This window comes from Cyprinus carpio, chromosome B12 (genome assembly GCF_018340385.1).
Source record: "Cyprinus carpio isolate SPL01 chromosome B12, ASM1834038v1, whole genome shotgun sequence".
NCBI lineage: Eukaryota > Metazoa > Chordata > Actinopteri > Cypriniformes > Cyprinidae > Cyprinus > Cyprinus carpio.
Window position 1 is genome coordinate 22965503 of NC_056608.1, and position 17532 is coordinate 22983034.

The 17532-nt window shown below is 34.0% G+C and overlaps 1 long non-coding RNA gene across 2 annotated transcripts in view; it reads right to left on the reverse strand.

Annotated features, from left to right (window-relative positions):
* The window catches only part of LOC122139284, a 76040-nt gene that overhangs the window by 15588 nt on the left and 42920 nt on the right, over window positions 1-17532 (reverse strand). Inside the window, exon 3 of one of the 2 annotated variants that reach the window (XR_006156181.1) lies at window positions 1271-1741. The exons of the other annotated variant lie outside the window; for it this stretch is intronic. This is a non-coding gene — a long non-coding RNA (uncharacterized LOC122139284). Of the gene's footprint in view, window positions 1-1270; window positions 1742-17532 lie in introns of those variants that run through there. 2 annotated transcript variants of the gene reach the window in all.

Consider the following 17532-nt stretch of genomic DNA (forward strand, 5'->3'; position numbering starts at 1 on the left):
TTAACCTTTAGCATTCTTGCAGTAACTTTAATGATAATTATATTTTAATCATAATTAGTAGATTAAGCCTGTGATATACTTTGTAGGTTTTCAATGCACATATTTTGTACAACCTGCAGGCTTACTTTTGAATTCCCAGTGTGATATTTGTATTTACATTCTAATGAATGTTGGAATAATTATTACATGAACGCACTTAAAAAAATAAATAAATAAAAAATTCAGTGAATAAAATGTGTTAATTCCCTTATGGAAAAACTCCAGTGTAAAGGTATTTTCACCTAGTACATTTTAACATCATGATGTCTTGCTTAAAATTTTAAGGGGGAGTTTACCCAAATATTAAAGTTTTGTCATCATTTACTCACCCTCATGTCGTTCTAAAAAACACACACACACAAAAGGAGATGTTAAACAGTTTGAAAATGCAGAAAATCAAACATGATTTGAGAGATATAGAAGGGTAGGAAGGATCATTAATTTATTTTAAATTCCTATGTCATCTGAAGACTTGGAATATATCACAATATATCAAGGATTGACTACTTTATTATGCATTTATAGTGTTTTTGTCAACTGTGTAATCTGCATTTACTTCATTTGGTCTTCATTTGTAGTCTTAATGTCCATTTATATCTTGGTTGGCTTTTTCCTATTACTGTATATGTAGGCTAATTTTGGATGTTTTCATAAAAAAAAGATACAAAATAAATTAAAATAAATGAATATATGAATAAACAATATATTCTGTTTTATTTTATATTGTTTTGTGTGTGTGTGTTTGTGTGTGTGTGTGTGTGTGTGTGTGTGTGTGTGTGTGTGTGTGTGTGTGTGTGTGTGTGTGTGTGCTAATGCTTTGGAAATACTGAAATACTTGAAATTTCTGATGATTTTTTTTGATATTTTTTTTTATTTTCATTTTTTTTATTTTTTGGTTGGTTGATTGACTTGCTAAAGATTTAATTTAAAAAGAAACAGTACTGTTGTACTCTAATACTATTACATGCATTTCTGACTATCATAGAGTAAACAAACATGTCAAAAAAAAAAGATTAAAAAAATAAACAACAATTGAAAATGTGATTTTGGGTTCTTGTAAATGAAACCGCTGTCTAAACATCGCACTTTAAAGGACTTTATCATACAAACTAATGAAATAAGATTCATTTGCATCAGATGTTTGAACACTTAAAACATCACCGTTGCAGTTTTCTCTAAATAACTCCCTCCTCGCAAATCTCCCAGAAACAACAGAAGCCACATTTACGACAGATAAACGCCTTTATTTATATGAAACTGAGGTGCTCCAAAGCACTCAGAACTAATGCAGGCTTCACTTCAGGGGGCCGTATTACTGTGCTTACGCAGGGGTCGACAGAAAAGCCAGTCTCCATGTGGAGCAGTCAGAGCTTCAAAAACACAAACAAGTAAAACAAAAAGTCATCCAGTTCGGAACCCAAATCACCTTTTTGGACTTGAAAAGCTCCAACATGCTTAATACCCCGTTTCCTTTGGAGATCTGGCTGCTCACGCTTGTGGGGTAACCTTTCCACGCGCCGTTTGTTTACTGCGGGGAGATGGAGAACGCGTCCGCCGGTTGCTGTTGAGTGCCAGAAATGAGCACCAGCACGAGCAGTTTGTATAAGTCAGCCATGAATGATTACAGATTAGCCGGCCTGGCAGAGGTTCTGCAGGGATCCCTGATGGAACTTTAAAGCCGCTGGCATGATGCTCTGACACACTGGAGGAAGACAGAGCAGTGCCACACATCATTTGGGCCTGAGTGCACCCAACTCCAAATAATCACTTTAATCAGCAAAAGTTAATCGCTGTAAATCATAAACTAATGGGCAGAACAGTTGGCCAGAGAGTTACTGACCTCACAGGTCTGATACAGCGGCCCCAACAACAATGTGCATTTACAAACATCTATGCATTAGATAACAAAATATCACATTTATTTTAAAGGTAAAATATGTAATTTCTCCCACACACACAAAAAAAATAAAAAAAAATAAAAAAAAAATGACTAAACAAACAGTCAAACTGGCCTCAAAACTCAAGCAATTGCTTGACACGTTGTTGATCAAATATGTAGATTGAAAATCAGTTTGGCACTACTTGTGGTGCAGAAATTACACATTGTAGGCAACACATTTTATGTGGATACGCAGCAAGTAAAACAACTAAAAAAGTGACTTTTTACCTGTCAGCTTTTGATTGGATGATGAAAAATGGGGTTGATAATGTACAAAGGTTTAAAAGCCAAATAGGAAAGTTGAGATAGAAAAGGGAGGAAGTCGTCTGGATGAAAGATTACAGAGAAAAACATTTGTGACTTAAGTTGCACGGATATATTTGTAGCAATAGCCAAAAATACATTGTATGGGTCAAAATAACAGATTTTTCTTTTGTGCCAAAAATCATTAGAAATGATTATGTTCCATGTAGATATGTATAAAACGTATTTTATACATATTTTATACATTTTTGATTAGTAATATGCATTGCTTAGAACTTTGTTTGGACAACTTTAAAGGCGATTTTCTCAGTATTTTGATTTTATTTATTTATTGCACCCTCAGATTCCAGATATTCATATGGCTGTAACTCGGCCAAATATTGCCCTATCTTAACAAACCATACACAAATGGAAAGCTTATTTATTCAGCTTTCAGATGATGTATAAATCTCAATTTCGAAAAATTCCAGGGTCACTATTAATCAACATGTGTAGCCTAATAAAAACTCAGACTTGCATTTAAGAAATAATAATATTAAAAAACAGTCATATTTACTCACCGATTACATCATTCCAAATCTGTAGTGCATTTCCCACAACCATTGTTAGCAACAGTCCAACAATTTGGTGTTTCCCAAATCCACAGTTCCAACGAATATTAGCAAACGGCATCGTAAAGTTTTGGTTGGAATTAACTTACAGTGCCTAAACTGAGGTTAGAGGCATAGTTAGTATGACATATGGATAATGCACTTGAGCAAAATAAGCAAGTTAATATGTAGTAAAATCAATATATTTCATTCCACAGATGCACAAATTTCTTTCTGCATCTTTCAGTTTGTTGAATTAAAGCACCAACTTTTAAGATTGCGCGCGTGCACTGGGGAACACCGGCGGGACGTAGAGCAAAATAACGGTATACGAAAACAGAAATAGTGAATGAGCCCTCAGTTGACATGTTCGTTATACAGCAGTAATCTGACATTTGATCTCAAACTTATTAATTAACAAAACAGTAATCACTAGATCAATAAAGTGCGACAGAGTAGGTTTTCAGTAAACACAACTAACGTTATCCTTAACTAGTTCACACAATTGACTTTAACTGTATGGACAAAACAGTTCAAACATGCTTCAAAATACGGCTTAGAAATTACATTAGGATGATTAAATAGACTTTAGCCAGGTCAGGTTTAGTCAGGTTAGATGCCATAAAGGCCCTAGAACACATTAATTTTCACCTCACAATAAACAAAACTGTTTTATGGGGTTTTTGTTGACTGAAAGTATGCCATACAGTACAAGAACTATTTTGGTTCCCCAAAGAACCAAAGTGAACAGTTTCTAAAAGAACCATTTTTCTTTAGACTATTTTAATAGTCTAAAGAACCGTGTTTAGAACATTTGTGCAATGGAAAGGTGTCATGCATGTTTATGTTCTTTATGGAACCGATGCCAATAAGGAACCATTAGAAAAGACAATAATTTCACATATTAAGTTTTGTTAAGTTTGATAAGCCAAAATGAATGAATTAAAGACACGCGGTGGCAAATGCATTTCCCCCTCACTGTTTCTCAGATCACTCTGTGCTTTTCTCATTCTCTGTTTCACACGGACACATCTGCTGTACGGCAGCTCAGAGCTGTAGGTGTACGGACGGGGAACGCAGACCGGGCCCGGTAAATTATCACATTGGTAGTTTGTCAGTAAACAGGTAAATTGCAGTGGAACAGGTGTTGGTAAGAGGAATGAGCCCTTCGCTATAATCGGCTTTTAGAAAGGCATCTTGAGCAATAATGTACAGAGTGCAAATATATTAAAGATTGAAGTCATCAAACAAAACTCCTGAAAGATATTTCAGCATGCTCAGTGGTGCACTGCAGGCCTACACACGTCCTCTTCAGAGACACGGGCGAGATAACGATCAAACAAAAGAACGATATGACACCATTAACAGATGTGGAAATGATACGGCCCAAATGCAGATGAAGAGATAATGACAGACTCTTATTAACAATATGTTCCTAATGAGATTGTTATGATCATCCACTCAAGTACCATTAGGAGAGACTGGGGAAAAAAAAAATGTCGTCATTTAGGTCAAAATTACATACGTGTCATTTCTAACCAGTCTTACTGCTGCCATATAAAATTAAATTAAATTAAATTAAACAAAATACAAATAAAATAAAATAAAATATAATAAAATAAAAATTCCTGGGTTGTCTTAACATCCTACTTCCAACATATTTAATAAAAATCAAATCAAATTATATAAATAATGTCCAACACAGACAAAATAATAAAATAAAATATACTTCCATATATATATATATATATATATATATATATATATATATATATATATATATATATATATATATATATATATATATATAAATGTTTAATAAAGACCAAAATAAAATAAATGGATGTCATACCATCCCACGCCACCATATTAAATAAAAATCTAATTAAATTATATAAAAATGTCATACACAGACAAAATAATAAAATAAAATATAAAATAAAATATTTAAATAAAAATGTTGAATAAACACCAAAAATTAAATACAATAAAAATCTATAAGCTGGGATCCCAATACCTCGCCCCCACATCCAATAAAGACCTAAAAGGCCTAAAGTTAATTCTAAATAAAAATACTATAAAACAAAACAGAACAAAAAAATGAAAAATATTTGTAAAAAATAATATATAAAAATATATTTTAGATTTATCATCTACCCGTATATAAATTACATTGCTGTGATTAAAAAAAAAAAAAAATGAATGAATAATCTGCAATAACATATACTTCAACGAGCTACATGATTTAAGGTATCATTCATGTCCGCAACATAAATGACAGAGGTGATTAAGTTATTTTGTTTCTGCAAAAAAAAAAAAAAAAAAAGTCATGTTGAAAAAAAAAAGAATTCTCCAGAATATATAATAAAATATGTTTAATGGATCGAATTACTTCACTCTTATACTTAAATGCACAATTAAATTGACCAAATACCTAAAAAAAACAAAAACGGAAAGAATGTAGAACATTGTGAATGATAGACATCCCAGTTCTGCTGAAATCTGCTGAGCTTTGGCTTTCAGAGTGGGCCTGCAGATTCTGTGTGGGCCTGGAAATAACAATAGCTATTGCTAAAGCAAGCACCACTAATAATAGTAGCAGAATAAAGATGGGTTTCAAAAGAAAGACTTGGCACAGAAGCACAGATCCATTCTGCTTCAAGTAGGTCTAGGTCACTTCAAGAAAACTTGTCCTCCCTCCTGCGAAAAGGCTGAAATACTTCCCCAATGTCTCTGATAAATATGTTCTCGTGCAATTTGTTTCCTAAAATCTCCCTCTCTCCCTTCTCAGTCTAATCTCCTCATGTTCAGGTACCTCCGGGGGTCTGTTTAAAGCACAGGTGCGCTCTCTCAATCTCTCTCTCCCTCTGCGCCTGTGCATGAGGAGTGTGTGTGTGTGTGTGTGTGTGTGTGTGTGTGTGTGTGTGTGTGTGTGTGTGTGTGTGTGTGTGTGTGTGTGTGTGTGTGTGTGTGAGTGTCCAGGTGCATCTGTGTGTGTATGTGTGTGTCCTTTGACCCATCCATATGGTCACCGGGGGTGATGGAGCTGCCCAGGTGCACCTTGCACACAGGGCCACAGCAACCGGGGGAGGGACGGCACTCCAAGAGACGTCTGTTTGCACAGAACACTCCACGACCTTGTTGTTTTCACAATTACTCATCTGGAGTGTGTGTGTGTTTGTGTGCATGTGTGTGATGGTTGGTAAAAAGGAGCAAATTTCATCACTAGTGGACATGCTGAGTCTTTATGCATGCTTGTGTGTGTCGGTGAACCTCAAGAAATCACTTTCACCCCAAAGAAATTGCTTTTTGTATTAGTTTATTAAGAACACTGAATAAGTTAAGTAAGAATGGTTCCACGAACAATTTATAAAAAATCTGTTCTGCTCAATTCATGTTTCAAGCACATTTCCCTCTAAACTGTCATTACTGTATCACTCAGACATTTTAATTGTGTGCATTTTTGTAATCTCCATTATTCTCAATGGTGACTCATTAGATTCCCACTACTTTCAGTTAGAAGGGTTTTAAACTTCAATAAATTATTTCATAGTATTCAATTAATCAATTCTTATTAATCAATTGCAGTATTAATCAATTTAAATATTAATCAGCACAAATCACAACAAATACTATATTGTTTTTTTGTTGTAAGAACACAAAATAAACAATATACAAATTTAGCAGGGTGCTACAAAACCAGGTTTATTAAAACATACTTTTTAAATCAAATTAGATGACGTTTTTGTAACAAGGAATATCATGATTTTTTTATATACAAGTAAGATTTATTTTAAGAAAACATTTTGTTTCTTGTTTTTTTTCTTTTGAAACCATAATGCACAACTTTGATGAACTTTGATGACTACTTTATACAACACCACATTTAAAATGTCTGAATATCATTGCATTATATAACATAATACAGTACTGTTAAAAAGAAAAAATAATAATATTTGTATTCAGCAAAGACATAATGCTACAAAACTTTTCTATTTTCAATAAATGATGTTCATTTGAACATTTACAAATGTGTCAGGGTTTGCACAAAAATTTTAAGCAGCACAACTCTTTTCAACATTGATATTAATAAGAAATGTTTCTTGAGCAGCAAATCAGCATATCAATATGATTTCTGAAGGATAATGTGACACTGAAGACTGGAGTAATGATGCAGAAAATTGCATCACAGGAAAAAATTACATTTTAAAATATATTAAAACCAAAACAGTACAAATATTTCACAATATTGCTGTTTTACAGTATTTTTTTAATCATATAAATGCAGCCTTGGTGAGCATAAAATCATCTTTCAAAAGCATCAAAAAATCTCAACATTTAGACTGGAACAAACAATGCTGCAAAAGGTTTTTGATGTCACTGTAACTACAAAAAACACATTAATAACTACATCTCAGTTTAGGCTCGTCATGGCTGATGGACTTTCAAAGAAACATGAAGCGATTACAGTGGCGTGTTCAGTGATCAGACTCCCAAACAACAGATTCTGAAGCAAAGCTTTCCATATAAATAAGAAAATTAACCACCTATCTACCTCACCCGGCTGCGTCTCAATTTCTCGTGTATTTTTCCATGCAACAACATGGATCTTTGGCCTTATAGAAAACCTCCATATGGAGTTCCATCTCTCTATTTCTCTGGATTTATTGCCATGTCTATCATGAGCTTTTCCGCCAGAGAAATGCGATCCATCTGCAGGTCTTTCTCACCAGTGTCGTCTCTCCTCTGGGTTTGTACCGCGACACACAACTGTCTGCTGGGAAGAGGAGAGTTCTGGGTCCTTTTTCCCCATCAGATTTGGGGTTCAGAGGTCACCGGTGCTCATTGCCCCAGGTCAGGAGCAGGAAGAGCAGGATCTAGAACTCCTGAGAGGTTAACGCCAGTCTAGAAAGGTCACCGGCAGGCTTGTTCTGCATGGAAGTTTTGATGTGCGGGTGCTGACAAGGATACGGAGGCCGAGGGTCGACTCTTACACCTCAAATGGGGTTCGGTGATACTCAATATTCCCCCGAGACCCCGTCTATGCGCTTTACCCCCATTTTCCGGTTTTGTGTTGCATATTTAACGTCAGATGGATTTTGATGTGTGGCGAATATTGTGCCAATAGATGGCCTTCTGGGAGAGAAAAAAAAAACAGAAAGAAAAATAAAAAACGAGGTATTTCTACAGCAATGTTTTGATACGTCCGGTTCATAAATGTTTCATCCGAAGTGATTCGCTCATATCATGTGTGAGTACGGAGGCGCGTGCGAGTGTTTTATGTGGATATGTGTAAGAGAGAGAGTGTTGTCCGCATTGGGAGGAGAAGATGCCCCAGATGTTGATATCGATGTTGTTTCTTTAGATTTATAGGAAGCTTCTCCCACGGGTTTCCCTCAGGGTAAGAAATAGCTTTTTTTTTTCGCCAAAGCTTCACTCCACACTTCAATTTAGGCTATTCTGACTGATATAGTTTTGAAGGGAACAACAGCGACTCAATGACCATTTCGACGGACTGAAAAAATATCACAAAGATTGATTTTATATCCCTCGGATTTACGCTAACGACGACTGAGCACATTGAAGCGGCAATTAAGATGTGAAAGATGTTTAGTTGGAACGAAGTTTTGAAAATGTGTCATTTGAGTTTGAAGGCCGGCTGTAATGAGAAGGAAATATCTATCAGATGTCGGCGGACGTTGAAGCGTGAACGGGAAAATGGGCCGGCATTGGGAAAGAGGCCGTACTGTATATGGACCTGTCAGGCCTGTTCAGGCTCAGTGCCCTGATCGCTTCATGATGTGAACTGAAAAGACTCCATACGGCCCTACCACTAAAACCCAAGAGCCCCAGAAGCCGGTCTGGGGAGAATTATGGAACTTCCTGTAGAAAGCACAAGCGTCCTTAAAAGCAGATTGAGGTGCACAAGTTAAGAAAGGGTTAAAGGGGGGCTGATATTACAGGTAATAAGGAGAAACCCCTCTGACAGAGCTCTGACAGGCGGAGGGTGAATCCCACAGGCCTTTACTGTAGTAATCAGTGATGTGGAAATACAGGAAGCAGATATATATCTCACTGACTACTGGGACAAAAACAAGACTGACAAATAGAAAGATTAAAATGATGTAGCCAGTAATTATTTTGGGATAAGCTGTTCAAGATGTTCAGATGTATTACATTACGTTGAAAATCTTGTGTTTATAGCTTGACTGTTTTCAGAATATAACAAAATTTTTGAGTATCACACACGTAATAAATATAGTAAATATTTTTTCAGGTCATGCTAGCTTGTAAAAGGTCATACCAAATATTAGAAGAATTCCATATATTTTTTTAAAGAATTTGTACACACATGAGCCTGTAAAAAATTAATAAAAGTGGACCACCAGGTTATAGGTTGATCATTTAAATAATTGTAATAAATAGGAAATATAAATAATTAGAAAACAAATATGTACACAGCTGCAAGACTTTATAAAATATACAAATATAAATGAAAATAATAATATGAAATAAAAATAATAAAATAAATTTCACAATTGTTTGTTTTGTATTCAATATAAATGTGTAATAAACTTACATGATGCTAATAATAATAATAATAATATTTATAACAATAGTTATAATAATTATATTATAACATTATAATATTATAATTAATATATTTTGTATTATTATATTGATTTGTATTATATTATATTATAAAATAATTCAAATTAACATCTTCCTTCAATGCTTATTTTAAAAAAAAACATGTTTTATGAAGTTTTATATGTATTTGAATCTAAAAAAAAAAATAAAAATACAGTTTACAGTTTAAACATTATATGGCTTTCAAGTTTTAAAAAGCATCATAAAGTTACCTTAAATTTGGTCCATGTATGATTAATGTGCTGCACTGCAAATCTTCTGAACTCATATTGTAGTTTTGTGTGAGTTGGAAACAGCGATGTCCTGTGAATGAATCATTCAGATCTTTCCAATGAATCTTTTGATCCAGTTTAAAAACCTGTCAAAATGATTTGTTCATAAGTTGGACTAATTCAATCCAGCTAACTGATTCAATGATCCGTTCAATTAAACAGAATACTATTTGTGAATAATAAAATTAGTTTTGTCTGTTCATTTCATCTTTAGGATGAGCCATCATCTCCAAAGGTTTTTATCCCGAATTGTTCATATTTTTTTTGTTCTCTGCAGGACATTTCTGGATTTCTGGATTCCTTTGTGTTCATGGAGTGAGGAGGGACACGAGCAGCAGGTGTGTAGGTGGGACGAGACAAACATTTATAACCTGAGCATCTCTCCGAGGAACCCTTCCTCTCTTCTCGGGCTTCTCTTTCCTTCTGTCTGAATCATAAAGATCTGGCCGGACGATCAGACAGTCTCTTCATGAGGTTATAAAGTCTTGTTATCCTGAGGCTGAACTGTCACCACTGTTGTTGTGGTGATGGTGGTGGCAGCGGTGGCCGTTTTTTCTGCAGATCTTATTGGCTGCTCATAGGGGCCCATAAAGATGAGTTCTGAAGACCCATAAAGATGCGTTTCATCTCCATAGCTGGCTTACGGGCTGATAGACAGATAAATAAAGAGAGACAGAGAGAGAGAGAGAGAGAGAGAGATCCCCAGGCCACCTTCACTTTAATGTTGGTCTGAAGGGAGGGAGGCAGCCATCATATCTCTGATCAGAAAAGGAAATGATCAAGAAGGCATTAGCTTAACCATTTGTCCACAGAGAATAAATGTTCTACTAAACCATTTTTAAAAATCAATTATACATTGATTATGCAATATCTGATTCATAAAAATCCATTATATTCAGGCTAAGTCAAGCATCACTCATACTTAGGATTTAGGAGTTTGTTCAAATGACTTAATTTAGTGCATAATTCATTATGTAATATTTTAACAACCACTAACAACAGTCTAGCATTGTGGAAGTAAGTTTTGCATGAAGTTCAGACAAAACTGCTTTAAATCTAATTCTAGATTGCAATGATAAACTAATAGAATGTAATTTAAGATAATATTACAAATAATATGTAAAACAACATAGACAAGATTATTATATTATATTATATTATATTATATTATATTATATTATATTATATTATATACACATTGGACGCATATTTTTTTCTTTGTCCTTTTATGCTAATATTGCAGCCTACATAATTGGGTAATTTCTTCATGATTGTATTAATTATTAGCAAATATTTATTTACTAAGCAATTATATTATATTATATTATATTATATTATATTATATTATATTATATTATATTATATTATATACACTTATATATTATAACATTGTACAAAATTATTTTTTCTTTAGGCTAATATTGCAGCCTTCATAACTGGGAATTTAAATCTAAGATTGCAATTGTGAAATAGTACTATATAAAATATATTGTATTATATTATATTATACATGCAGAACAAAATATATATTTTGCACAAAACAATTTTTATGCTAACATTCCAGCCTTTACAATTGAGTCTTTTTATCATGAATTTAAATTCTATTTTAGATCACAAATAATTTTTTATAATAAAATAATGCTATACAATATAGAATAGATAATATAAAAATGAAAAAAAAAAAATTACATTATATAGTCGTGCAATTGCAAATTACACAAAATGATTATCCTAATGCTAATATTGCAGCTTTCATAGTTGTGTACATTCATCATTCATTTAAATCTAATTCAATAATACAATAATGTTTATAACTAATATCATAAAAATTTATATAATTATTTAAGTCTAATACTGATCTACATTGCACAAAACATTTTAGCCTTCATAATCGTGCACTTTCATCATTAAATTAAATTGCACTCAAAAGGTCACCAAACCAAGGGAATTTTCCTAATCTTGCAGCACTCGAAATCCTAATTTCAAGTCTGTTTCCAGCTCTGGCTGACGGACAGCTGCAGACAGCCAGGAAGCGAGGAAGAACCAGCAGCGATTTGGGGAAATCTTCAATAAAACAGCGTAACTAACAGGCCGCACATTGAGTGCTTGATAAGAGGGACAGAGCGGCTCCCCGAACACACTGCTGGCACGGCCAGACTCTGTTAGCACCCAAAGAAATAAATAAACAAATCAAGTCGCCATCCTCAGTAATCCCCTAAATTCAGGCTTATTCATGTTAAATCTGGAAGAGAAAAGCCCGACCCCGTTCTGTTTGAACCCTCCCCCTCTCGTCAGTTCCAGTGTCAGCAGTTGTTGTTTTGCGACCGGACATCTTATGGCACACACAGATATGCTGGGACATGGACAGCTTGTCCCGCTAAAGCCTGTTTTGTCTTGTTCCACTCTTCCTCGTCCTCCAGTTTTGCGGCGTGTCAGAGCCAGCTGGCTTGAGCAGAAAGAAGAGGAGAAATAAGCTCCTTATTGCAGAGTCGTGGTATTTGCTTTCCGCCAGGGTTGAAGGTTCTCATTATACCATGTTCATGAGGCTACGAGTGCTAATTGGTCTTCCGCTGAACACAGAAAGAACTCACGAAAAATGTGACCGCAGGCGATATAACCTAATTAGGAAATTTGCCACTGTACGGCGGCCAGATCGGGCCTCGCTATTGTTCTGCGCAGATAAACAGGCGCGTTTTTCACTTTGCTTTGGAAGACGCCGCTTTATCTTCACTTAAATTATCAGCAAATGGCAAAAGGTACATAAAAAGTGCTTTTAATGCAACGCTGGTATTTTTTTTTTTACAAACCACATTTGAGGAGTTGGCCGAGGTTCTCCTCCATCTCCCTCTTGGCAAAACCGAGCCAATAAATTCTATAAAGGTCAGGCCAAAAATCCTTTAAGACCTTCATTCCAGTTATTATAATTGGCTGATTTAAGTACTTTCAGCACCTTCAGGCATTTCAACTTATTTTTCAAGTAATGTAATTATTTGTACAAGCTTTAACAACATGTAGAATATGATAATATGATTCTTTGTCTAGGAATTATATTTTCTTTTTCCCAAAACTGTAAATCTATAACAGGGAAAGGTTTCATTATAGGGGAGACTGGGGCTAGTTGTCACAAAGACTGAATATCTATAACTACAAAATGGAGTTTTAGTCAAAATCGCAATTAAAAAAAAAAATGTATTTTACTGTAAGTAACAGAGAAATGTTTTATTATAGAGGAGACTGGGGCTAGTTGTCACAAGTACTGCATATCTATAATTACAGTGTGAAGTTTGAGACAAAAAATACTTCAAAACTGTCAAAAATATTATTAAAATTTTCTGTTTCCCAATACTGTAAATCTATAACAGAGAAAGTTTTATTATACAAAAACCTAGTTTAAAGCTGTCATAAATATACTACTGTTTAAGATTTTATGGACATCAGGGCTGCATTTATTTGATAAATATATAACAAAAACAGTAATATTGTGAAATATTACTGAAATTATATGTTTAACGCACTATTTAAATATATTAAATATAATAATATAATTATTAATATTTTTAAATGATGTATTTAATATATAAATTATATTGTTCATATATTCCATTATAATAATGATTTGGTGCTCAAGAAACATGTCTTATTATCATTATATTGCTTAATTTGTGAAAACCATAACAGCTTGATTTTTTTTTCAGGATTCTTTGATGAAGAAAAAGTTCAAAAGAAAATAATTTAATCTGAACTAGAAATTTTTTGTATTATTATAAATGTTTTTACTGTCACATTAATCAATTCAGTGCATGCTGAATAGAAATATTATAATAAAAAAATAGTGACCCCAAAATTTTGATTGGTATTATATATTTATATTAATAAATTTTGGTTTGCATTTATTTTTTAGCTAACAATGGCATTTAAATTTAAGAATACAAATTATTTATTTTTCATTTTTAATGATAAAAATAAATGGCTACATTGGATTTTAATTATAAAAAGTAAGTGTTTATGTCAAAACTCCTGAAAAACACTGTAATTAATCATTTAACAAGGACAATTCTTTAATTTCTTATGTTCCCTGCAATTTTGAACATTTTGTTAGATCTTCAAGTTCAACACAACCACAATCCATCCATACTTCATTAGTTCACAACTGCACTTCAGTATTTCATAATTAACATCTGTTCCGTCTGACCCCGCTATCTGTCCACAGCGTCGCTCATGTCGAGCTTTCAGGCTAAGAAAGAGAAGAATATTGTCTGTTGTCTGGACGCTTGCAGCGGGACTGTCTGTGATGGAAATAAAAGCCTCTCATTTATAATGCAGGTATCGGTGGTGGGCTCAGACGCACTGAAGGATATCATAGAGAGAGTGACATTGGACAGCCTGGGTCTTCATGGCCACGCTTGACTGGATCCTCCAAAGGGCCTCTCCTCTGTCCACTTCACTTTCTGTCCCCTCCGCTGAGGGCCTCAGGGGCCCCGGGGACCTCCAGGGAAGGGGTGGACGGATGGACACAGACATTTGTGAGTGTGTGTGAAAGTCTAGCTCAGAGCGCAGGGCGTCTGGCAGGGCTGCAGTCTGCGTCGCATTCTGACAGAACAAGTGTTGCATGAGATGCGGCGAGGTGTCTCAGTGAGCCTGGAGCAGGTGTTGCTCATCGGTGACTGCACTGGAGCGAAGACCCTTGTGCATAAGACCACCGCAGCCAAACGCCCAGGCCAGGACAGCTCACACACACACACACACACACACACACACACTAATGATAATAGATTTGGGGTGAATAGGCAGCCAGATTCTAATGGATCAGAAGACAGAGGCACACTGGGACGGTTTCAGCTGCTGGTCAGGACGGAGGACGTTAAACACTCATTAACGTGTTAACATGCAAAGGCATTTAGGTAACGTGTGTGATTATATGCAGGTGGCCATTAAGTGTTACATTATTTAATAATATGTATTTTATTTAAAATATATTTTACTATTTATTTTTATAATTATCTGTTTTTTTATGAAATATTTTTTTATTAATTATTTGATATATTTTTTTACATTTGTTTTTAAATTTATTTAATGCATCATTATACACTGAAATAAGTGGTTTAGAAACAGTTAAATTCAAGAATTCAGCTCTTATTGCTTAGAAACTATTTAAGAAATTGCTAGTAAATTTCACAAACAATTACAAGGAAACAGCAAGGCATTTTGAAGTAGAAAAATTGAAATAGTATTTCCTTTTAAAAGTACTAAAATTATCTGTATTATTTACCATTTAACTTCCAGAAATATTTTTGAAATGAAATGAAATGAATAAAACATTATTCTTGAAATAAAATAAAGATTAACTGAAACAAAATAATATATGAAAAAACAGTTTCATTTTCATTTAGTTTACTTTGATGTACTACGATAACTAAAATTGAAAAAATATGAAATTAATAAAATATTATTATTAAAAATTTTTAGAACTTTTTTGTAAAATTTTTTAAAAAGTTTTTTGATAAGAAAATTTAAAAAAAAACAAACTAGTTTTTACTAAAAAGTACAATTAAAATGATTTTTTTTTTCAAAACATTAATAAAAACTACTAAAGTATCTTAATGATATGAAAATAGCACTGTAATGCGTAAAATAATTATTAAAACCATAATTTTGTTAATTTAATATTAACATGCATGATGATGATAACTTTAGGGCGTGCAAGCAAGTGGTGACACCCCCCCTATATTTTTAATAACGATGATAATAACTTACATGTGTTTTATTGGGGGCTGCTCATCTGTAGCCATTGAATAAAACTCTGTGTAAGTGTCCGGGTCCAAATACCCATTGAACAGTTAATGGCTGTCCTGCTGATTGGACAACAGAGAAACAAACAAATGCAGCCAAATCCAGCTCAGACCAGAGCCAAGGTTCACAGCGCTGCCCTCGACCCCAGTGTGAGCGTCTGCCTGATCACACTGACCACACGCCTGCTTATTTCACTACTGACTCTTTGGTTTTCAGATAATTTTGTTTTATAAAATGTAACTTTACATCATAAATGGCATTGCTGTTCACTAGCCTGGTAATCATTATTAAGCCCTGGATGTTTTTTTTTTTTTATTACTTTATAAAATCTATTCAGAATTGCTTTTAATTGAGATGCAGTCTTACAAGTCAGATGTTTTAACTAGAAGCAAAAAGTCTGGCACATAGTTTATTCTGAAAAGCTCATTTTACTTAATATCTTCTCATTTTAATAGCTTGTAAACCTCCAAGCAAACAAAAAAAAATGTAGTCAGTGTGCATCTGATTATGAAAATCCAAACCTCACTATATTATATATATATATATATATAGATATATATATATATATATAGATATATATATAAATATATGTTATAGATAATAAAATAAATTATAATATTTAGTCAAAAATATTAACATTTAAAAGTGTGTTAACATTTTGAGATTTCAGCAAAGATTTGATCGATTGTCATTATATTTAATTTAAACATTCCAGCGATTCAAAAGTTTGGAGTCTGTAAGATTTTTAAATGTTTTCAAAGAAGCCTTTTATGCTCACCAAGACGTTTATTTGATCATAAATGACAATAAAAACAGTAACACTGTGAAATATTATAACAATTTAAAATAAATGTCTTCTATTCAAATAAGTTTTAAAATGTAATTTATTTCAAAGCTGAATTGTCACATGATCCTTCATGAATCGTTCTAATATGCTGATTTGCTGTTTAAGAAACATTTTTACTATTATGTTTATTTTTATTATCATCAATATTTTAAACAGTTCATATGAGCAGAATTTCTTTTTTTTAAATATAAATATTTTCTAACATTACAAATGTCTTTACTGTCACTTTTGATCAATTTTATACATCCTTCATGACTAAAACTATCAAAAAACAGCTCACAAACTTTAAAACAATGGATAGCTTCTGTCAGAAACTTTGCCAAAATACATATTTATGATAGTTTAACACCTGTGTGTAAATGTCCAGCTAAATGTGTATCTATTAATGTCATTTATGAGCTTTGCCAAACTTTCCAGCCGGCTGTCATTAGATCACTGAGCATAAAGAACGCAGGGCATGTTTTATAGTAGTGATTTGTAAAAAGAAATATCAGTAGGTGAGCTGGAATATGTTAGATTAATAGCCGGTCTCTCTCTCTCTCTGTCCCTCTCACACCTCCCGGGCCATTACGGCTCATTGTAGGACAGGAGAGGAATAACTGTGTGGCTGGGTGACAGGCCATCTATCCATGCAGACTCATGCCGTTTCCTTCAGGAGTGCTGCCCCACTAATAGGAACATGCCCTGGAACTCAAGCTGGAAAATACATCTCATTCCCGCCCGCTTGTTTTTTAGGCCATCGAGGATCCTCAGTCATCAATATGAATCTGAGTCGGAGAGGGTTTTTCCCTTCTTTATCCGTTACTGTGAGCGCCGGCAGCCTGATGGATCTCTGCCATCACTTCTGAATGATGTTTGCCTTTCATTTCTATTTCTTCATCTCTCTTTCTCGGCTCTGTCTCCATCCTTTTTCTGCCACTGCTTGGGCTATTCTGAGCCGCAAAGAAAGACATCTTTGAAATCGTCCATGGAAATGTGCAGTTTGGGGGTCACTCAGCTGCAGATGAAATGACTGAATTACACAGGCCCGCTGTCAGCCGTGAATCAGATCAGCCAGTCAACTCATATACATGATTTTACAAGTCACTGAAGAATATCACACATAGAGTACATTATCAAATACTGCTTTTTTTTTTTTTT